General features: G+C 43.6%; 1 pseudogene across 1 annotated transcript; it reads right to left on the bottom strand.

Moving 5' to 3' along the window:
* Positions 1-23036: 23036 nt before the first annotated feature.
* Positions 23037-23415, bottom strand: LOC308351784 (ubiquitin-ribosomal protein eL40 fusion protein-like; annotated as a pseudogene). The gene has a single exon. The product of its transcript is annotated as a ubiquitin-ribosomal protein eL40 fusion protein-like (transcript).
* Between the last annotated feature and the right edge of the window lie 609 nt (positions 23416-24024).

The following is a 24024-nucleotide window of genomic DNA, read 5'->3' as shown; positions in this document are numbered from 1 at the left end:
TGGTATACTTGCTGAACTTTTGACTCTCTGAAGGTTTCTTCCTGTTGCAGTCAGGAATGGGAAAATAGCTGAAGACAACAATCTTTCTCATACACTTTTTTTCCCATCAAAATTATAATATATTGTTCCATTATTTCCTGGTACTTAGCATTGCTGAAGGGTATTATGAAGCTGGCCTTAGTTTCTGTATCTACATACTTTTCTTTTTGTGTAATGCCAGCTTACTTTATTCTTGAATTTTAAATACAGTGACAAAAACAATACATTTGAGTCTTTAAGACTATACAGACACATGTGCTACATAAAGTGAAAATACCTCTCACTACTTTGTCCTTCTATTACCCTCTCATAGAACTCCTCCAAAATAACCTCACTCCTCAGCTATAACTACTCGAACAGTTGGTTGTGTTTTTCTTCCAAGCTTGCTTCTATATATTTATATGAGTATATAGTTTCTTTTTTTCTAAAATGAGATCTTATTCTTATAACAAGGTGCCTGGAAGAGCAGAACTTCAAAAATATTTTAGTAATAGAAGCTGCCAAATTCTTCTTTGTATAGATGGACACAGAGATTCACACTGAAAGAGATCTTCAATCTCTTTCAAGTAGGAGCTAGAATGCTCCTACTTGATTTTGTAGCTATTAGAAGTCTAAGCACTTGCTGCCCTAGGAAAAAGAGACAATAGGGACTTGTGTGTTTGCCAAGGCTGCCTTTTCTAAGCGTTCCTAAGTATGTAGACATCTCTGATCTTTGAGTAGAACGTGGAAATTTTTACATAGGAGCCATGAAGATGCCCCAGAAGAGAGACAAATTCCTCAACCCCTTACCATTCAAAAGTCAACATTCCTAAAATCTCAGAGATGGATTAGGATGGTCCCAACCTAGCACAAGAGTCCCAAAGTAAACAAGCAAAGAGGAAACTTTGAGTCTCTAGAAGATTATGATGAAGTATGAGATGTATGAAATATATGTAGCCCCAGCAACATGTCAGGAGGCTAAGCCAGCCCAGAGCATTCCAGCCAGTGAGAGAATTGTAAGAATGAAGAATAGCTAATATATTTCTAGGAACAATGATGTCTGCTATCAAATTTGAGTGTATTTCCTTTACTGACTAGAATTACCTTCTAATGTCTCTAAACCTTCAGCATAACTCTGTTCTCTAAAATAATCTAATGTTTGTGGTACTTTGTGGTTATGAAGGAAGAGGAAAAGAGTCTATGCAGACCCAGAAACAAAGAAAACCTTTCAGGAGCAGGCTGTGACGAGGCAGTGGGATTCAGGATGGAATATAACATCAGAACATAATAAGCCCTCCCTGGAAATCCAAGGGGCAAATACCAGTGGCAGAGGTAGGTGCACTTTGTACAGTTTTAGGATGGCTGCATGAACCATCTTTTTTGGACAATAGAATAAGACTTGAAAGGTGGAGAATTTGGGAAGTACAGATTGCAAAGGCTTGAATATAAATAATTCCCAGTTGGAATGACCCTGCTCTAAGGGGCGGGTGGGTAGCCTCTAAGATGGACCCCAATGATTCCCACCTCTCGGTATTCATACCTTTGTGGATATCCCTCCCCTTGATTATGGGTTAGATTTAGTGATTCACTTCTAGCAAGTAAAACACCGCAGAGGTGATGGGATGTCTCATTTAAGACTAGGTCACAAAAAGACTGCAGATTTCAGCTTAGGCATTCTCTTATTCACTCACTCTGAGGAAAGCCAGCTGCCATATTGTGAGCTGCCCAATGGAGAGGCCCACATGTCAAAGAATTGAAGAAGGTTTCTAGCCACTCGTTAGCAAGAAACTCAGGCCCTCAGTTCAACAGTCTGCAAGGAATTGAAGCATGTGCACAACCACATGCATGAGCTTAGAAAGGGATTTCCCCCCTTCAGATCTTCAGATGAGACCATGGCCATGACCTGCAGCTTGACTACAACCTCATAAGAAACCTTGAGCCAGTTAAGTTGCACCTGGATTCCTGACCTACAGAGATGGTTAGAAAATGAGCGTTTGTTGCTATAAGTTCCTAAATTTTAGGGTAATTTTTTATGCAATAACAGATAATTAATTCAGTGGCAGAAATAATCAAGTATATCTGACACATAGTTGATAAATTTGGGAGAGGACTCTGATTTGGAATTCTGAATGGAATTAAATGTTTAATAGAGTCAGAGTGTAGGAAATCCAATGATATGTTCAAGGATGCATCCTTGTATAAAGCAGCATGCCACAGGATATTATACCAAAGCTTCTGCTTTCATGATTCCACTTGATTTGTAAGATATGTATGTAAATCTGTCTTAGAACAGACAACTCTAAGGCTCAGGAGGAGCCTAGCAAGACAACCCTGACTTGTTTTCCCTTCCTTCCCAGTGACATACCCTGTAAATACAGAAAGTTACGCAGGAATACTGTTCAAAAATCTAGTAGATCCCAAGTAGAGCCAATCGCCAGCATGTAGAGAGGGCCTTGAACAAGGAGAATCCAAGAGGCCCAGGGAATTCACCTACCAAAGATTGCCGAAGAACCATTCTCCTTGGACCTCTCCCCACTCCAGCCATACACAACAGTGTCCTCATTAGTACAGCTCTTTCTGGATGCTTTCAGGGAATTCGGTCCCCAGGATTCAACATAGCTAAGGGTATAATATAGACAGATGGGGGGAGCACTGTATCTGGAGATATCAGGTTCATAGTATACAAGCGTAGAGGCAGAGAAAGCCTCCTTATTCTCATCAGTGTATTTTTTTTTTATTTTAGCCATGGGTTGCTGCAATACATTCCCAGTGTTTCCCATCCTTATATTTGCCTTGTTATCATCCTAAAAATCAATCAATATCTAAATGCATAGTTGCCGAGGTTCTGTTCTATTTTAAATTGTGATTTTATTTAATGTTAACATGATAAGTCTATGTCTAGAAGCTGGCTGTTACAGGGGCCTGGTTAGTCAGATAGTGTGGGGTTGCAGCTCATAAAGCAGTCTCCAGACAGACTGGCTAGGTTTGAACTCCAGTTTTCCTACTTACTGGCTGTGTCACCTTGGACAAGTGACTGAATCTATCCAGGCCTCATGTTCCTTGCTTATAAGATGGAGATAATAATAGCACCCATCTGATAACATTATTTTGAGGATTCAATGAGTCAATGCTTGGAAAGTGCTTAGAACAGCAACAGCTCCACAAATGGGTCTGCTCTCTGTTGGCCATCAGTTTTGTAATAGAACAGCAAATGATGAGGGAGGGAGGGGTGTTGGTGGACAAGAAGAGAAACTTTAAGCTTGCCCAGTACAGAGTTCCTTTTGCCTCAGGAGTCATCCTGACCCAGAAACAGCAAAGGTGGTGTGACAGAAGGCTGCTTTGTGTTCCCTGAAAATCCCAGATTAATATTAACCTCATGGGATAGTCTCTGGAGGCCCAGACTTGGACCTGCTTACACATTAGCCCTGTTGGGCCTTAACTCGCAGATATTCACTCAGACAGAATGGTTTAAATTGAGGGAGATAAGTCAGCTTTTGGGCCTTTGTTTTCTATTTTATGGTTCTTTCTTTTGAAAACTAGATGATTTATGCTCTTGCCCCTCTGGGAGCAGAGCAGGTCATAAACTGAAAACAAATGTCTGTAGAAAAAAAGAAGTTTCCAGACAACAGTTCTTCTAACAGATAGAACATTATCTATTCAGTAGAAAAAGCCAAGCTTGCTCACTTACTGTTTTTTAATACTCTAAAAACACCCAAAAAACACACCCCTGAGAGTGGCTGCTTTTCCATGGTCATGTTTATCTAAAGCTTCACAGTGAAGTGACTCCTGCCTCCAAAGAAGAGGGAATGGAGGCCCAAAGACTAACAAGACCATGAGCCCCCACCTCCCCAGAGCCTTTTCTATGGGCTAAACTCAGCTAACTTAGAGGAAGTCTTCTGGTTTGAAGTGGGGTAAGGGAATTCTGCAGGGCATAGAGAACGCCCTTCCTCTCATGGAATGAACCAGCATACACAAGTGCGCACTCCTAGTCTCTCTCATACATCTTGCATCCACACGCTACTAAATGTCACATGTTTTTAATTTTTTTAAAGATTTTATTTATTTATTTAACAGAGAGAGAGAGAGAGATCACAAGTAGGCAGAGCAGCAGGCAGAGAGGGAGGGAAGCAGGCTCCCCGCTGAGCAGAGAGCCCAATGCAGGGCTCGATCCCAGGACCCTGAGATCGTGACCTGAGCCGAAGGCAGAGGCCTAACCAGTGAGCCACCCAGGCGCCCCTAAATGTCACATTTACTCTAAAGTTTTATGTATATGTGTATGCATGTATACACACACGCGCACACACACAGACACACACACTCTCTCTCTAGTCACCTATAAACACTCACACCTCAAGACACATTCACAAATACAGGCACATACATGGTTTTTCTAGGGTGTTGAGTCAGAGAGGATCCTGGAGCGTGTGGAGCTTCCATCCGTTCAGAAAAGGAAGTTTTTGACAGATTACTATCAAAGTAAAATGGATTCACAGACCCGCTCTCAACTGCTCTCTTTGTAAGGATTCATGAGGATCAAGTGCTAGGCCAGGAGGAACTCCCTGCAGGCATATATTTTTTGTCTTTAATTTCAGTAGTTTGGGGATGCCTGGGTGGTTCAGTTGGTTAAGCGTCTGCCTTCTGCTCAGGTCATGATCCCAGGGTCCTGGGATTGAGTCCTACATCTGGCTCCTTGCTCAGTGGGGAGTCTGCTTCTCCCTCTGCCTGCTGCTCCCCCCACTTATACTCTCTCTCTCTCTCTCTGACAAACAGATAAAATCTTTAAAAAAATAAATTCAGTTATTTGAAATCTTTTGATTTAGGATAAGAAATTCTACCTGATTCTGAGATATTAGAATAGGAGAGAAAGATGAATGTCAGTGCTCAACCAATTAACATGCATTTAATGTGTGGTCCTGTCGGCCAGGCCCTGCCCTGAGCTCTGGGACAGAGGGATGACTGAGACATGATTCCTACCCCAATGTAGCCCAACAGGGGAGATGAAACCAACACACATGAAACAGATAATCCAAGGTCAAGGTTATACTGTCAGTGCCTAAAAGGACCTGGTCTTGTCAAACACGTTCATTTTGGCAATGGGATACCAATGTCCAGAACGTCATTTACTTATGGCTACACAACCAGATATTAGACAAATGCTTCTTGATAGAATTATTCTCTCCATCCCTCTGTACTGTTTTAGATATATATATAAAACAACTATATATATATATATATATATATATAACGATATGTATATATCGTTATATATATATATATATTAAACAACTTCACCGTGGTTCTGTGTTTTAACTAGTTACCACTATCTGTTCCTTCTCCAGAATTGGGAGGTCCCACAAGGTAAGAGCTGATCTTACACACTTTCAAAGCTCACAGTGACTGACATAGTCATAATTATCCAAAAGGTGCTCATCAGCCTAAAGTGATCTGACATAGTCTAGGTAGTTCTGCTGTTAGTGCAAGGCTGCACTCGTTACACAGGAAAGCAGCACAGGTGGGAAAGAACTGAATCTTGGGCACATATTCAAGGTAGAATACCTCTAACTTGGCATAAAAATTACAGCCATGTTTCCAAGCCTTTCTGTTCTCTTACCCGTTTTGACCTCGGGTCTTGTGTGATTATATGGACAAAGGTAATGCATTTTTATTTCAGCCAGCAGGAAAAGGTCAGGATCTTCAGGGTGTTTTAGACTCTTTATATTCACGCATAGAATCATTGAAAGGTTTTGATATATGTCTCCTAAGAGTTTTTTGAAATGATACCAGGTCACCCAGTCATCGAACATTTATTTCAACAAGAATTTTTTAAAATCATCATGCCAAACACTGGGCAAGTTGTTGGCTACAAATTTGCCTGGCTGAATTACTGAACATGTACTTTATGCTGAGAAAAAAAAATAGTAAAACATCACAGGTGTTGTATTATTTTCCCAGGGCTTCTGTAACCCATTGCTGTAACCAGAAATGACAGAAAGACAACAAAAATGTATTCTCTCACTATTTTGGAAGCAGGAAGTTCAAAATCAAAGTGTTGGCAGGGCCACACTCCACCTGGAGGCTCTAGGGAGAATCTTCCCTTGCCTTTTCCTAGCTTCTGGTGACTCCTGGCAATTCCTTGACGTCCCCTGGCCTGTAGCTGCCTCACTCCCATCTCTGTCTCTGTTGTCTTCTCTTTGTCCTCTCCTCTTCTTAGTAGGAGTCCCCCTGCTAAATACAGTGTGATTTCACCTCTAGATCCTTAATTGATTACATCTGCAAAGACCTGGATCCAAATAAGGTCACACTCTTGAGGTTCCATCTGGGCATGAATTTGGGGAGACACTATTCAATAGCTGTCGCTGCACTTTGCTTTCTTGGGTCTGCCGTGACAAGACTGATAGTGAAAGAGATGGCCATGAAGGGAAGCCTCTCTTTGATTCCATGAACCAGTTTCTCTCATCTTGCTTCTGGTTCTCCACAGTCTTACTCCCTGTCCTACATAGACCCAGATCCAGACTGCTCACCTGGAATTCGGATTTCGTGATCCATGTGACTCTTTGACTCTTTCTTATGTGTTCCAAGCTGTTGACCCATGCTGTCATGAGTACCCTGGCCCGTCTGGATTTGAGTGCTGCCTGTCATCATCCACCTTTTTTCATTTAACAGATATGCACTGGATCCTTCATAAGAGTCACACTTTGTCTTGGATGCTGGATTCTCAGTGATGACAGACAACGTCCCTACCTCATGAGTAATGAGGGATAGAAACAGGGAAAAAAACAAGCAAACAGATACTTGGCACCTGCAACAGTTTCTGGTGCATAGTAGGTATTCAATAAGTATTTGTGATTTGGTAGAATTAGCAAGATAGTTTCTGATAGTGATAAGTGGTAAGGAAATAGATGAGTGTGAAATAAAGATTTTATTTATTTTTTTGAGAGAGAATGAGTGAGAGAGAGCATGAGAGAGGAGAAGGTCAGAGGGAGAAGCAGACTCCCCAGTGAGCTGGGAGCCCGATGTGGGACTCGATCCTGGAAGTCCGGGATCATGACCTGAGCCGAAGGCAGTCGCCCAACCAACTGAGCCACTCAGGCGCCCGATGAGTGTGAAATAAAGCATTTAAATAGGATCAACATGGAAGGCCTCTGGAAGAAGGTGATGTTTAAGCTACAATGTTAAGAAAAGGAAAGAGCCAGCTGAGGACACATGTCTGAGACAGAGGAAAGAGTAAGTGAAAAACATCACTGAACTAAGAACAAACTGATTGTATTTGGGGACAGAAAGAGAACAATGGATCTGACACAGACTGAGCAAGGGGGAGACTAGTAGCAGATGTCATCAGAAAGGTAGAGGCAATTCTGCTCAGATCTGCTAGACACTATAGATCAAACAAAGGAGTTTGGATTTTTAATTTCCACTGCAGTTGGAAGCCATTTGAGGTTTAAGTAATGAATCGATGTGATTTAATTCATGAATTAAAATGAATTAAAAGATCACTATAGCTGCTCTGAGGAGGAAGGATTGTAGGAGGTAAGACTGGAAGAAGGCAGAAGAATGTTTTAGCACATAAACAGGTTATAGGTGTAAAAGATACTGATTCCTTCAGTCCCTAGTGTAACCAGGAGTGGATGGAGCTGGCCAAAGCCACAGGGTTGGTCTGTCTACAGTCAGACTCATCCATTAACCTGAGCTTACTGGATAAATAGCATCATTTTCCATGTCTGCCACAATGCAGAAAAGATTGGAAAGCATGGCACTTATGAACATATTTCATGTTTTCTGATCATCAAGCTCATTTTACACACTCTTACTGTGTTTGGAGAATTTCCTGCTGTGGTGACCAGCCTCCAAGATGGCCTCCAGTGATCCCATATGCTGTGCTTCACACCTTTGTGTGGTCCCCCACACTCAGTACCAGGGTTTGACTTGTGTAACTAATAGAATAGGACAGAAGTGATTGTACATCACTTCAAAAATGAGGTCGTGAAAGGCTGTGGCTTATATCTTGGGCTCTGTGTCTCTCTTAGGTAACTTGCTTTGGGTTACCCAGCTGCCATGTCTTGAGAATACCCAGGTATTAGGCCTATCCAACCCAAATTCCTCTCCCCATCCCCGACTCTATCTCTGGAGGCCTGTGTTCAAAGGCAACACCATCTTTTGCATTTTAACTTGCATGTGTATTTGAAGTTCCATCGAATAGATTCACTTTAAGTGAGTTGCACACCCCCTCCCCCAATTGAGCCTAAAAACTACTGAGAATCAAAGGAAAATAGGAACATAATTGAGGGAGAAAAAAACACTTAAAAAAACTTGTCTACTTTTTCTTTCTTGAATAATATATGCAAGATATTTCTCTCCAAAATGGCATAGTACAAGGCTAATAAAAAAAAAAAACCCACACACAAAACAAGCTTTGAATATATCTTTTAACATCCTAAGCCACTTTAAAACAAAAAATAAACAAGACTACCTCTTGCTATTTTATTGAGTCAGTATCCTTAAAGTAGTTCACAAATAACATTATGTTGATTGAAATAGAACTATTTCAAATAGGACAACAGATATATAATGACCCCCTTTTTTTTAGATTTCAAAGAAAATTAAGGCATGTGCTTTTATTTTAATCAATATGAGTTAAAGTTATGATGTAAAAGGTACACCTCTTCTTCTAATTAAACCCTCAAAGCCAGACAGCCATCCACAGTTCATTAAAGTTCAGATTTTACGCAAAACCTTCATTATCTCAACTTGATGAGTTTCCTTTTCTTTCAATGCATTGCACTCTCACAGAAGATGTGTGATTTCAAAAGACCTTTTAAGAAATGTGAAATAGGGGTGCCTGGGTGGTTCAGTCATTAGGTGTCTGCTTTCGGCTCAGGTCATGATCCCAGGGTCCTGGGATCAAACCCCGCATCAGGCTCCTTGCTCAGTGGAAAGCGTGCTTCTCCCTCTCCCACTCCCCCTGCTTGTGCTCCCTCTCTCGCTGTATCTCTCTCTGTCAAATAAATAAAGTCTTAAAAAAAAAAAAAAGAAATGTGAAATAACCCTCTCACCCTGGCTTACTGTTGTGCCTGGACGAACCTGAAGAATTCCAACCTTTTCCAGAAACACATACTCTTCCATAGGGAATAACATGGCTCAAAGGGGAAAAAAATAGCTTATTTGCTACATCCATATATATCTAGGGAGGCTGTTTTGTACTGCAACAGAATCTATTACTTCCTCTACTGGCCAAGTCCTGAAAAGAGTTCCTCTTTTTCAAACAAGAAAACAGAGATTATTTAACACACACACACACACACACACACACACAAAACGTGTATTTTAGAGACCCACGTGAAAGTGAGAGAAATGAGATGATAGAAAAACAATCAAGTACTGCCCAAGTACGACGAGAAAAAAAGTATTTGTGCGGTAGAGGACAGTAATTATTTTGCACCTATTGAATAGGAAGAAAACTTATGTCTGGTTAGTGGAAACTCTTAAAGATTTATTTATTTATTTATCTATTTGTGAGAGAGATTGCTGGGAAAGGGCTGAGGGAGAGAGAAGAGAGAGAGAATCTCAAGCCGACTCCAGGCTGAGCATGGAGCCCGACGTGGGGCTCGATCTCACAGACCCTGAGAGCGTGACCTGAGCCGAATGGTTTGTAGAAATTCTTGATGCAAAGTCTGAACTTTGATACGTTATAGGTGGAAAAGTTGAGGTCTCTGCTACTGAAAAAAAGTGATTCTAATGCTGATGTGAAAGGCAGAAGTGCAGGAGAAAAGTAGTGATAGAAAGCACACCAGGGGAAACCCAGTGGCATGCACTCAGACTACGGTGGGATCGATTTTATAATCAGGTGGGAGTGGGCTAGCAGAATAATAGGAGATCAGAGAGTTTTGCTTGTAGTTTATCATATAGTCGCCTGGGATTTAATCAGTTCTTTAGCAAGCTACGTGTAATCATTTTACAGTGTGGATTTGGTTTTCCTGCTGTTGTCCAAGGGGAGCGTAAGAGTCTCCAAGAATAATAAAACTTGAAAACTCCTGTGAGGCAGTTTGGATAAGAAATTCATAGGGAGGCATATTATGTGACAGTTAAATTTTGGTCTTTGGCGTCTCCCCAACATGGGTTTGACTCTTCATTTCATCCTTTGCTAACTGTGTGACCTTAGGCAGGTGACTTAGACCTCAGGGTTACCATCTCTAAAGTCAGGACTATAACAACAACTATTTCAAATGGTTGTGATTCAGTTAAGGCAAGCCTGTGAAGCACAGCATATAGTATATGGCATGGAGCAACTGTTCAATGAAAGTCAGCTGTAAATGAACACTTAGGCCAGTCGGGAAAGACGCCACAGGACATAAACATTCATGTCATTGTTTATGTCATTATATGTTTGTGTCATTATACATTGGTCAGATCCTGCCTGTCCTCAGTTGCGGAAAATAAAATCAAGGTATAGATCAGATCGTATCTACCAGGAAGCACAATGCCAGTTCTGCTTTTGGCCTTTGGGTTCATTAAGCTTCAGGACGTGGGCTCTGTTCTCTCACCTGGACCCAGTGTACCCACTTGGGGAAGAGGACAGTGTCCAAGGCAGGGCTCAGGAGTCACACAGCGCATCATGACCACTGACTAGCTTTATGACCTTGGGCTGGCTACTTAAATTCTGTGTTTATGTCTCCTCACTTGAAAAGCAGAGATGGTTAATAACAATGCCCTGCTCCTGTGGTTGTTATGGAGATCATATGAGCAATATACTTGGAATATTTTTTAGAGTGTCTGGCACGTAGCATGAGCTCGAAAAACTATAGTAAAAATAATGTAATAATTATAAGAAAGTTTTGAAGAAGACCTCAGGGATTCCAAATTCTATGCTTCCTGACAAAAACTTCGCAGGATGGACTCATGGAAACAAAATGAGAGAGAAGAGAATGAGGAGCAGGTAGGTTAGAGGAGGAAAAGGAAGACAGGAAAATTTGCTTTAGGGATAACTCAAAGTATAAGCAGCACTGAGGGTGAAGTTTTAAATAACAAAAGATACAAGAAGAAAGCTTAAGTATGGAAATTTAATATTCAACCCAGAAGTTCTCTCCAAAACCCCTTGCATTTAGTGAGCACTCAGTAGACATACGATTAATTGATTGGTTGATTAAATGTGATTTAACACGGAACTTTGCAGCTGAGAACCTGAAGCTGGGTTCTTTGGATAGAGTGAGGGCTGAGAAAAGTGTACATTCTTATGGTCTTCTGAATAAGGCTAGAGAGACAATGAAATGGATTCCCTCCCTCCCTCTCTTCTTCCTCCTTCCTTTTCTCTCTGTGTCTTTGTATAACTGTAGATTTTTGTTCAAGCCATTTATTGCTACCAAAGATCAAGAACGGGATTGTTGAAACTCTTCCTTACATGTTTAATGCTTACATTCTTGCCCATAAATATGCACATTGACCCCTTTTCTTAATAAGCAGGCCCTTAAGTGCAGGTCAACCTATTTTTAACACTGATGAAAGGGAGTTTAATGTGGAAGGCAAGGAAAAGTATTGGCTATTTGGAGTCTTTTCTTCTGACACCTCTTTAGCTAGTTGGCTATTTCACAACCATTGTGACACAGTATAGCCAGTTTTGGATTTCATCACCCTCTTCTCTCTTTCCAGCATCCACAGTGACTCCAGCAGTTTTCCAGACTTGTCCAGGGTGAGGGACATCAGCCACTTTGAGAGGCAGCTCCAGGAACACAAAAAATATTACACAAAAATTACTTGGTGGCAGAAGGGACTTAGGTGTGGCTTTTTGTCAGTCAGCAGAAATCTGACCTCTGCTCTCTCCCCTGTCCTCATTCAGAAAAGATGAACAAATGTAGAACCAAGAGTGTCTACTAAAAAGAGACAGCAGAGGAGTGCCAGGCCCTCTGACCCGGAACATTGCCTTCTGTTCCTTTTAATATACTCCTTTTATGGTGCATCTTTTAAATGCTGAAGCCAATAAATCTCTACTTTCTTTAAAGTCAAAGAAATTGGAGTTATAATTTTGTAACCGGCAATCATAAAACTGGCAAGGAACTGCACAGCTCAAGAAGGAAGAGTAAAGCTTTTGAACATCCCAGCGCAACCTGCCAGTTGGTGCAATGATAACGGACGCCTGGGCAAAGTCGGGCTGCCCGATCCAAAATCTGCTTCAATTTCATCTCTCAGGAAAAATTCACTCCAAACAGGGCTCACAGATTTAAAAGGAGATTGGTGCCCAAGTTGAGAGAATGCTTGTCACAGGACATGATGTCGCTTCCTGTCTCCTGGTCCAGGTGATTCATAGTGCAGGCTCTAAACCAGGTGTGAGGATGATTCCTATCATTATTAATTAAGCAGGAGGTCGGGGAGTATTTCATAGGAGCGATAATCACTGGGGAATAGAACAGGCTCACCAAAAACAAGTGCCAGTCGAATCTTACTTCTTTGTTAGAGGCAATGACCTGGCAAGGGATGGAATCAAACAAAAGGCCAAAGAATAGGAAGTTCTGCCATTAGGAATGCTGAACTATTTCCCAAGAACAGAATCTGTGTCTTGGACAGAGGAGTAAGGATATGGTCTAAGAGCAGCATGAAAGATTTACAGATTTAAATATATATATATATATATTTCCTAAAAAAATAAAAATATATATATATATATTTCCTCCCAGCTTTATTGAGGAATAATTAGCAAATGAAGCTGGAGGGGCAGAGAGAGAGGGAGAGAAAATCTCAAGCAGACTTCACGCTGAGCGCAGAGCCAAAGGCAGGGCTCAGTCTCACAATCCTGAGATCAGACCTGAGTGTGTTTAGTTAGCATCTAGTACATTGTAGTAGATACACAACAGCAACAATAAAAACATATGTTGATTGAGCCCGAATTATGTGGCAGCACTATTCCAAGTACTCCAAGTATGTAATCTGTATAACAATTCATTAATGCACATATTGGTATTATCTGAAGAGAAATCTTAGGCACAAAAATTTTAAATAACTTCCACAAGTTTCCAGAGTAACCATTCCCTCTAAATCATGAATGTCTTATTACCTGCTATATCCAAAGGGCACTTCTTAGTTTTTGTCTCTGTAGTTTCTGTTGACAGTTGTTGATACTGTAGATCACTCCTCCATCAAATGTTCTTCCTCTTTTGGCCCCCATGACTCCCCTCTGTCCAATGTTTTCTTCATCACTGATGCTTTTCAATCTCCCCCTTACTGAACCACATTTTAAATGACAACGATCTCTCCCATTTTCCAAGCTCTCCTTGCCTGGAGAAATCCATCCAACATGACAACTCAATTTCTATATTTCTATGGCTGATTTCCAGTCTCCCCTCTCTCCTAACTCTAGGCTTCCAATTCTAAGCATTTTTCATTACTCATCACATATGATCCAGGTCAGTTTGTGAAACTTCTAGGTCTTTCATTCTGTCTCATTCCATTGGGTGCAATCTTGTCAGTTAATACTTGAAATATTTTTCAAATTTTGATGTTCTTGACAATCAGCTAAGTGCTGATTTAGGCTGATCTAGGCCCTCTTTAGCCTGATCTAGGCCCTCATCATATCTTGCCTGGCTTATCAAAGTGCTTTCTTTAGTGGACTTCCCGTTTGCGGTTCCTCTCTGAAGTAGTCACATCAGTGGTATATTTCTGCATGCTTGAACACGCACCCTCGTCCCCATCATGACTGTGGGAGCCTTAGCATCCCACTCTCTCTGGCTCCTCCTCTGCTGTCTTTTCCCTCCTTTCAAGGACCAGCTTCTGCTCTTCCTCCTCCAAGCGTTCCTTTCAGCTGGCTTCCTCACCTTCCTAGTTTTCCCAGGACTGAGAGTTTACTTCTCTTTTCACTCTCTGGAATTATCTTTATAACTCTGCATTTTCTCTACTGTTCTAATATCGGATCCTTGAGGCCCCGGCACCATTCGCAGCAAGATTTCAAAGCTTGTCTGTTGGGTGAACACTCTATGGCATCCTGAAATACCTTACTGCACAGTATGATTTGCTGTGAGGTGGCCCTAGCAACAGCACGAGCTATGGCTGAATGCCAGCTGTAGAGAGTCCGCGGTAATCGTTTGTGTAGGGCCTGGACACTAGTTTTTCTTAAAGCTAATTATTATTATTATTATTATTATATAATTATATATAATATATTTATATTACCTGACCTATGATCTAATATATAATGATAATTGTTATTATTACTATTATAATAATACCTTACCCTGCCTCCCCAAGTCTGAACTTGGGCAGGTGATGCCTGTCTGAGTCTCAGGTTTTTCATTACTAAAATGAAGATAAGTTATATAGACCTTGCTGGGCTATCAAGGGAATTAAATGAGATTACATATCTAAAAGACTGTGGCATAGTGCCTCGCACCCTCTCCTCCCCCACCCCCCCACCCCCGCCCAGGAGTTCAGTACTTCGAAGTTATTTCTGGGCTTATTGCCTGAGATGCTGAAGAGGTGGGTGTGCGAGAGGTGCCCAGAGTTCCCTTCCCAAAAGCTCGGATTCTGTGATACTCTAACTTGGTGGATATGGGAGACGCGTTGGCAATCCCCGGATTTCTAATCAGTTGTTTAGAAAATAAGCCAGGATCCTTGTCCCAGCGTCTTTTTCAGAAGCCATTTATTTGACCTTAGTTCTAACGAGCAAGCCTCCACCGTCTCCCAAACACCGCCGTGGTCGAAAAGGTCCTGCCCTTGGGAAATCCTTCCTTTGTTGGCAGATCTCGGCGCCGAACCCGCATTTGGAGATCTAGCACCCTTAGGCCCCTGGTTTTTGCCCAGACGGCGCTTTTTCAAGTTCGAAGCCACCACTCGGTTCTCCAGATCGGGCGGGTGTGGTCCAAATTGTACCTCTCGCGCCACGCACCCGACGCGTGCTTTGAACACAGGCGGCGAGAGACGGTGGTGGAGCGTGTTGGTTTGCCTGAGAACGGAGGGGTGGGCTGGCGAGAGTGCCCGGAGCGCGCCTCGCTCCCACTCTCCAAGCCTGGGCGCAGCCGCTCTGAGCGCCTGGTCCGGAGCCGAGCCCCGCGCTCCTCCAGGAGCCGGCGAGCGCCCCCCGTCCGCCGCTCGCCGGGTAGCCGGGCCCACCAGGATCCCGGCCCGCGGCGCGCGCCCCTGACCCAGCCCCGCCCCCGGCGGCCGCGTGTGGCGGGCGGGGCGCCGGGAGAGAGGCGCGCGGGGCTGTGCGGCGCCGCCTCCCCTCTGTGCCGGGGGAGGGACGGAGCGGCCGGGCGGGAGAGAGAGAAAGCCCGACCGACCGGCTGCCGAAGAGCTGCATGCAACCGGTGGGAGGCCGGGCCAGCCGGGGCTGAGGCTCGGGCCGTTCCTCGGCGGCTCCCTGACGGCGAGCGCGGACGGCCCGGAGGCGGCGGCTCTGAGCTGGCAGGCGGAGGGTTGTCTCCCGCGCCCGCCTGCCCGGCGCGGTCCGAGGATGCGGGGGGGCGATGCCCGGGGCCAGGGACGCGCTCTGTCACCAGGCGCTGCAGCTGCTGGCCGAGCTGTGTGCCCGTGGGGCCCTGGAGCACGACAGCTGCCAGGATTTCATTTACCACCTGCGGGACCGCGCCAGACCCCGGCTCCGCGACCCAGGTGAGTGCCGCCGCCGCTGCCGGGCGCGACCGGAGGGCCCTGGGCTGGGAGTTGGGGCCGCACCGGGGCCTGAGGCAGAAGAGCGACGCGGACTGGGGCGAGGAGGGGGGTGGCTGCCGAGCTAGAGGAGGGGATCAGGAAGCGGCGCGCCGTGGCCTGATGCTGGACCCGGGCGGGGACCCCGGCGGAGGCCGAGTCCGGGGGGTGGGGGCTGGCGCAGGGTTGGAGGGACCACGCCCGCCACCTGCGCTCCGGTCTCCGGGGCTTGGGGGGGGGCGGCTCCCGAGCTCCGGGCTCTGCGCTCCACTTCCCGGTTTCTGCGCTCCGGGCGAGGGGAGGCCGCGGCCGTTTCACCAGCGGTGGGAAGGGGGACGAGGCCGGAGGAAACTCTAGGAAGTTGGGAGTTGGGGACGGCCCCGGCTGCGGCTGAATCCCGCTGGGCGCTCCTCACCTTTGCTTCGGAGTGCCCATTTCCCTTCCTTGGTCTGGGGTGGGAAGGGCGGGGCGGGATCTGGCGCTGGGCCGGAACCGGGAGCTCCGGGTCCTGGGCAGCCGGGCCTGAACCGGTTCCCAGCGGGTCGTTTGGCGTGGAGGCGGCCTGGGCCTGGGCACCCGACTCTATCAGCTGCCGCCGCCGGACACACCGGGCTCGGTGGGCTGGCTGGTCATGGCCCGGGCACCTGCAGTTATCCCTAGTGAAAGTTGCATAGCTCCTAACTTTGGAAAGTTCGTTTATTTTGGCATTTGACCAATTAAGGTTGGAAGAAGGAGTTTTAGTGGAGCCATTTGCTTTCCCTAAGGGCCCTGGGTCTCCTACATCTCACCCACTACTGATTACGGGAAGACACATTGCTTCCATATGTTTACTTGAGATTCTTCTTACCTGGAGAAATCATTTTCTCGAATATTCTCTCAACCTAAAAAAAAAAATACTGTGTTAAAGATGGGGTGAGAAAATGGCCTTTGCCCCTGATATTCCTGTGTATAAATATTGGAAATGAGCTATTGCATTATCCAGGACAAATTTGCCTATTTTAAGCCAATCCGTTTTATATTATATATATGTTACTTAAAGTCTACTTACACGAAGGATAAGTTAGGGAACTGCTTGATTTATAAAGAGCCTGACTCTTTATACACGGAGCCTGACTTAAATAACATTTCCTTGATAGCATATTCAAAATGGGTCTGTGGGGTGAAGAGAAATCATCTGCTAAAAGTTGATATCAGATTTTCCCTATTGGAAATCTGTTTCTCTATTGAAAAAGAAAGATTATTGTTCCCCATTGCCTGTGGTTACATTAATTAGGTTTATCGGATAATCCCTAATGTGTTACTTCAAAGTGCAGAATTAAGTCAAGAAATAACTGTTGATCCCAAATGATCTCCCTGGAGGTTCAATGCCCAGCCTTTGCGTGACTCATTGCTGGCTGTGATGTGCTGCAGAGACCACACATAGGAAACAGAGCTCCTTATTTCATCAACTGGGAGACCTGGATGATTCCTAAGTGGGCAAAGTTTTCTCCTGAAGCTGCAGGAACAAGAAAATTATTTAGTATGCTTCACCCAAAGCAAATGCTAGTGTTGAAATGTCCCACTTCCTTGCCTGTGACTGCTCCATAAGTTTCCATTGTTATCCCACATAAGGGAATAGTTGCTTTTTGGCTTTAAAAGAGAAGATGAATGAGGCCTCTTGCTGAGTCTCCTGTTTAACACTCTACATCTTTTTGGCCGGTTTTATGCCTCTGCTTCTTTTCATGCACGGGCTGGATTCCATGTTCTTGGGCTTTCCTCAACCCTTGTACCTGGCCACCCTTGAGGAAGAGTCACAGAAAAAAAAACTCCTTGCAAGAAACAAATCGGATTCCTTGGCTGAGAAAGAGCCACAGTTAAGAGTAAGCCTTTTGCTAGTCTTTGAGTTCCCGAAAGCACTGTCCTGCTTTCCTTACTGGGGCACAGTGATTTTCTGATAGCCTGTGCCCCTCTGGATCTTTGGTTTGGGTTGGAAGTAGCCTGTTCATGAGGCAGGAGTGGGGGGCACTGTGAGCGCAGGGTGAGAGGGGGTGAGGCCAAAACGCACCGCCAAAGTGCATCCTCTCTCTCAGGGCACTTCAGCTCAGGCCAGAATCTCTCCTCACTTCCTTCCTTCCTCTCGCCTGCAGTAATTCCTACATTAGATGCCTTTATCTCCATCCCTCTGATGCTGTTTGATTGTCTGTACCAAGAGTGGCTTTCATTTCAAGCCCTAAAAGCTGAGTGACTGAAGTAGCTGCATTGCACAACCCTATGCATGGTGCCCTTGCCGCTGGCTCGTGTGAACCAGAATAAGCCCACGCCGTAGCCCTGGGACGTGGGTCCCTGGCACACACAGTCCTCTCTGGAAGCAAATGACTTCCTTTTCTGCAGAGGAACTCACCTGAAGGCCATGTACCAGTGCTGTCTGTCCATTGTCCGTCCATGGCTAACTCCGTGGTAGTTCAGTCTTCTCAAGCTCAACCGCAGAACTTTGGCATTAAAAGAAGAAAATGGACATAATTCCCTGTGGGCAGCAGAAGGACACCGCATCTAGGATGTTTGTTCATTTTTTCAGAGGTGGACTACCCTGGGGAACAGACCAGTGGGCCATCTGGAAGGGTTATCCTCTGCCCAGGTTGTTATGGTGCTCCGAGGTGGGAATACAGCCCCTAGTCTTCCATTAAGAGAGGATTTGATGAAGGAGCAATTTTTAAAAGTGAGGCTGAGTCACAATTGGAACTGGAATGCCTCACCTAGCTTTTCATCTGTACCAACTATGGAAAGTAAAGTGCTGATCTTTAAGCTGAGTGTGGGCACTTTTTCTTTTTCCATAGAGAGCAGTTAGAATCCAACATAAAGTGTTTTTATGTTTTTTCATGTATTGGCAATGTAGGACATACACTTGCAAATCCCAGAGTATAGCCTTCATGACAGAAGATCAGGGACAGAGGTCCTGAGATTGGGTCGTCCTGGATGTGATTTAAGGAACAGTGAGTTTAAGGGTGACTGGGGAGAGAAAAAGATTGAGAATGACTAGAAATGTGGTTGAGGGCTGGAGCGGAGAGATCACGCTAAGCCTTGACAACCTGTAGAAGGACTTTGGGTTTTACTCCCAACGAGAAGGAAGGGGTGGAGAAGAGGCAGCACTCTGGCTGCTTGCTGAAAAAATGCTGTTGAAGATCAAGGACAAAGACAGAGAAACTTGTCAGGAGGCTGTTGTAGTGATCCAGACAGAGTGGAAAGTGGCTTGGCCAGCGTTATCTTAATGGAAGTGGTGAGAAGTAACTGGGCTGTGCACACATTTGAAGGTAACAGTGCAAGCAAGGATTTGTTGATGGAATGGATGCGAGGGGTGAGAGAAGTAGAGATAAAGAAGACTCCAGAGCTCTTTGACCCAAGTAACTCCCATTTACTGCAGAAGGGAAGACTTCAGGAAGAGCAGAGTTGGGAGTGGGGAAGGAAATAAGGTTTCTATTTTAATTTAAAAAAATGCTTTTGTACATATTAAGTGTGTGATGTCTCTTAGTTAGTTCAACAGTCACCTGAAACATGAATGTTCTTTCACATCAGCAACTGGTCCGTGCTCACATTTTGTAACTGGAGACTTCACACTCTCTCCTCAAGAGGGCCAAATGATTGTAGGACAGCATTTATTGTTAGAAGATTTTTCCTGGTATGGAATGAAGAGCTCTGTTTAACTTCCACTCGTGGACCTTGGTTGCACTCTTTTGCAGTTAAAAACAATGGTTTTTTTCCTTTGGCTATAAGGAGATAGAGATTTTAACTTTTCTTAACTTCCCGTTTCCACATCTGGAAAAGGAGGAAGGATTGGATCATGTGACCTCTAGGTTTCCACCACGTTTTATTATTTTCCTTGGTAAGGCTTTTCTTCTGTAGGATGCCAGCCACATCTGTGCCAAGTGTTTTATGTAGGTCATTTCATTTAATCCTCATGATGTCTTCCAAGACCTCGCTGCTCCCAACATTCGTCTGCAGGCCAGCAGCATCAGCAGCATCTGGGAGCTTATTAGAAATGCAGACTCCCAGGCCTCACCCAGACCTACTGCATATTAACCTGTGTATTCACAGGATCTCCAGGTGATTTGTAGGCATGTTCAAGTTGGAGAAATGTGGCTGAGAGAGATTTGTATGTACAGGTGAAAACTGAAGCTCAGAGCAAAACTAGCAGCAAGGCCATGCGTTCCATTGAGAAAGGGTTGAGTCTAAGTCAAAGTAGCTTCTTAGGGAAACACATCACATGTACTAAGAATCTGAGACTTACTGTCAATGAAAATTTCCTAGGTATTTTTTCATAAGAGCCCCCTTTAGACCCACTTTGTCTATTCTGTTCTTCTATAAAGGATTTAATCTCTAACTGTAGGTTAAATTCTATGCAGTTATGAAGACTCAGCTTAGTTTATAGGTTATGCATTTTTTTTGTTCAGGATACTGGATTTATATTGGCTTTGTATTTCTAGAGATTTTTCTTCATTTTTCTGGTCTGGGTGTGAAGCAGAGCCTTATGGCTCATCATTAATGACTCCTCTTTTCAAATGGACTTTAACCCTCTTAGGAAAACTTTTTCTAGACAAATGGTTTTCAACCTGGGCTGCACATTAAAAACATTTAGGGAGCTCTGACAAGCAAAAGTAAAACAAACGAAAAGCTACCAATGACTGTTTTATTCTAGACAAATTTAATCTGAATTTCTGGGGGTGGGGCCTGGTATGTGTATGTTTTTTAAGTTCCTCTGTCGATTCTAAAGTGTAGCCAAGTGGAGGACAGCTGTCAAGACCACCTAGCAGAGGATGAAACCACCTAGTCTTCTCAGCTCAGCTCATATCTCTTTCCTGAAAACTTGGGAAAGATGGTATCTAAAGTCAGGGACCTTGTAACAGTTACTACACACATTGACCGATTCTTAACTTTCTTTTGATAATATTACTTCAAATTTTTATTTTAAATGTTCTATAAAAATATAATGAGAATCCATTATGTTCACCCGACTCAGCGGAAAAAAAAAGAACTAACTGAGAAAATTGTGTCCAGATAGTATTTTATTAAAAGACCAGAATGTGGAACTTTCACGAATGTCACCTAGTATTGAATTAGAATGAAATCATTTGTTAGAAGATGTACATATAAAATAATAATTAAATATAGTTTCTAAGGAAAAATCTTCAAAGTAATCCTCAAGACTAAATATTAGTCTTATTAAAACTTTCAAAGATAGTCAAAAGAGAGTTAACCTTAAAACACTAGGTTTTTTATGAATAGACATTGGGATGATTATGCACAATGGGATTAATTTTTAAAAATTAATGTTAATTGCAATCAGGAAATAGTCTTCTAAGGAACGAGTGGCATATTGGATGCACAATATGTGAAGATAATTTGCATTTACTTCAGTGACATTTTAGGGCTTCTTCATAAATATTTTATTTAAACAAGTGTGTTTTCATCTCTGTGGGACTCTTCTGCATGGACCAGTGAGTGGTTTAGTCATGATGTAATTATCAAGAGGGAAAAACAAAAGCAAACTATGGTAAAGGCATTGCAGGCAGCCCTGTGGCCAGCTGCCTCTTTCAGAATAAACAATCAAAAGCACAAACTTTTTGATATGGGCTAACCTTTTAAGGAAATACTAAGCCAGTACCTAAGGGAAATCACTTAAAATTTCCTGTCATGGCTAGAGTGTAGCCATTGCTTTCACTGTGAAACATATTGGCACTTTTGTGTTTGTGTGTGTGTACGTGTGCTCTCCTATATGATTGGCCTGCAAAAATTCAGATTCCTTTCTTGACTGAGTTACTTGAAGGAACTAACAAGTTCACATGCTGAAATGTATAGAGAAAGAGGAGGAGCTTAGCAAGAAGCATAAGTGGGAGTTGCAATCTCACTTTTAGAAGGAAAAGTATGGAGTATGTGTTTCTACTTCCTAAATGAAATCACAAATTAAGTCATAATGTGCATCGTGACTTTTTCTTCTAAGTGTTTTATTGGGTTCTGGAAACGGTTTTAAACCAAAGCAGACCCTTAATGGCTAGGTTTTGCAGATCTCCTTGAAATATTCATGTGTCCTTGTGCATGTACTTTATCACACAAAAACTTTTATATCCACATTGATGGAACTACACCTGAAGGGGAAAAATGAAAACTCGCCCGGGAAATCCAGATGACAAAGTAGAATAAAACAAGAGCTTTAGAGTCAGAATCTGATCCTGCTCTTGCTAGTGTTATGACTTCGAGCACAGTATTTAATTCTTCAGTTGACTCATCTGTAAAATGGGAGTGGAGGCTGCTGTAGCAAGGTGCCCAGACCAAGTGCTCCAGAGACTTTGGTGGCAGTGTTGTCATCTGTCACTCTTCCTCTCAGCTGTGATCCCTGGGCATGCATATGTTTTACCCATTTGTAATCACTCAGACACACAAGTTTCGATTCTGCTTCTTTCATATGCTTAGTATCTTGTCACTGCTCATGAGCTGTATGTCCCTAGGCAATCTCTGTGTCTTAGTTTCCTCATCAGTAAAATGGATTGCCAGGATTCAGATAAAATATAGGACGCCCTATTCAATTTGAATTTTAGATGAACAATATTGCATGGGATGGATGTAAACTAAATGCCTGTTATTTATCTGAAATTCAAATTGAACTGTGCACTTATATTTTTATATGCTAAATCTGGAAACCCTATTTAGTACCTATCTCACAATGCATGTGAAATACTTACCATAGGGGTGGCTGCGTGGCCCAGTCAGTTAAATGTCTGACTCTTGATCTCAGCTCAGTTCTTGATCTCAGGGTCATGAGTTCAAGCCCCACAATGTGATCCGTCCCGGGTGTGGAACCTACTCAAAAAAAAAAAAAAAAATTTACCATAGTACCTAGCACATAGTAAATGCTCAATAAAAACTACCCATTATTACTATTATTGTATTTTTTCCTTGATGAACAGTCATCGTGAAATTTTTAGGATAACTATATATCTATATTCTGAAGAGTAGGTGAATCTTTTTCATTTAATCATGCTTTTGGGGCATTTCCAGCTTCTAATTTTTTAATACCTAAAAATACTGTGATGTATCTGTAGTATCCTACTCCATTCGGGAAAATTTCTTCCCTTCCCTTTCCCTTTCCCTTTTCTTTTTCCCTTCTATCCTTCCTTCCATCCCTCTCTCCCTCCCTCTTCCCCTCTCTCCCCTCTCTCCTTCCCTCCCTGCCTCCCTTCCCACTCTTCCTTCCTTCCTTCCTCCATCCCTTCCTCTTCCTCCTCCCCTTCCTCTCCCTCTTCCCCTCCCTCCCTTCCTTACTTCCTTCTCTGGTCTATGAAAAGGAAACTGTATTGTGGCCCCAGGGCCTTGGGGCTTTGTCAGGAAGCTGCCCTGCCAGTAAAAGAAGAACCAGTGAAGGGGCCTTATTTGACCTTCTTCTTGGGATGCAGGGAGTTGGTCTGCCCGCACTTCTTCTTGTGTGACAGTGCAAAAGTGCAGGTGAGCATAACACTTAAGGCAGATCGTCTTGTGGCAGTTGTATTTCTGGGCCAGCTGGCGGAGGGAAGGCTCAATGATGCCATCCTGCAGGCCAAGCACCAAGTGCAGTGTGGACTCTTTCTGGATACTATAGTCTGAGAGTGCAGCCATCTTCCAGCTGTTTGCCTGCAAGAATCAGATGAGGCTGGTCAGGTGGGATGCCCTCTTTGTCTTGGATTTTGGCATTGACATCCTCAGTTATGTCACTGGGCTCAGCCCCAAGGATGATGGTCTTGCCCTTGGGGTCTTCACAAAGATCTGCATCTCTACGTTTGCCACAAGACCTTGGCCACCGACCTGCTCCTCCACCTCCTTAAAGAGGAAGAGGTGGAAAATTTCTTAATGATAAGTTATCAGCAGTGGGTTCAAATTGCTTTCCTGTATGTTGTCAACCTTAAAAATAGATGCTTCCAGTTATTTTACCAGCAAAAAATGGGCTTATTAAGGATAAAAGAGAATTGCCATCTGGGACAAACAAACTTTGGCAAAACCATAGAAGTCTGGAGAACAAAGGTACACTTTCTACACTTTCTGAGGGAAGGTGTCAGTTGGGAAGGCTGTTAGAAACTCAAAGTCCACTGGAGTAAACTGGGTTCCAAGTGCAGTGGCTTCTCATTGGCTGAGCCATTGAGTGGGTGGGAGGATAGGAAAGCATGTCTGCCTCAGCTGGGACAGTAAAGTAGCATCCTTGTGCAGGGTCAAGTTCATCTCTTCCTGTTGGGTCTGCTGTCAGTTAAGAGTGGTAGCGTGGCAGGGCGTGGGAGCACCCCTTCCCAAACCTCCTGACTCCATTTTAGGAAGGTTTCCCATTATTAATTTTCACAAGATTTATGCCTGCTACGAATCAACAGTGTATCCACTAGCATTAGGTGG

The sequence above is a fragment of the Martes martes genome (assembly GCF_963455335.1).
Source record: "Martes martes genome assembly, chromosome: 10".
NCBI classification, from domain to species: domain Eukaryota; kingdom Metazoa; phylum Chordata; class Mammalia; order Carnivora; family Mustelidae; genus Martes; species Martes martes.
This window is presented reverse-complemented; position numbering and strand designations above follow the sequence as displayed.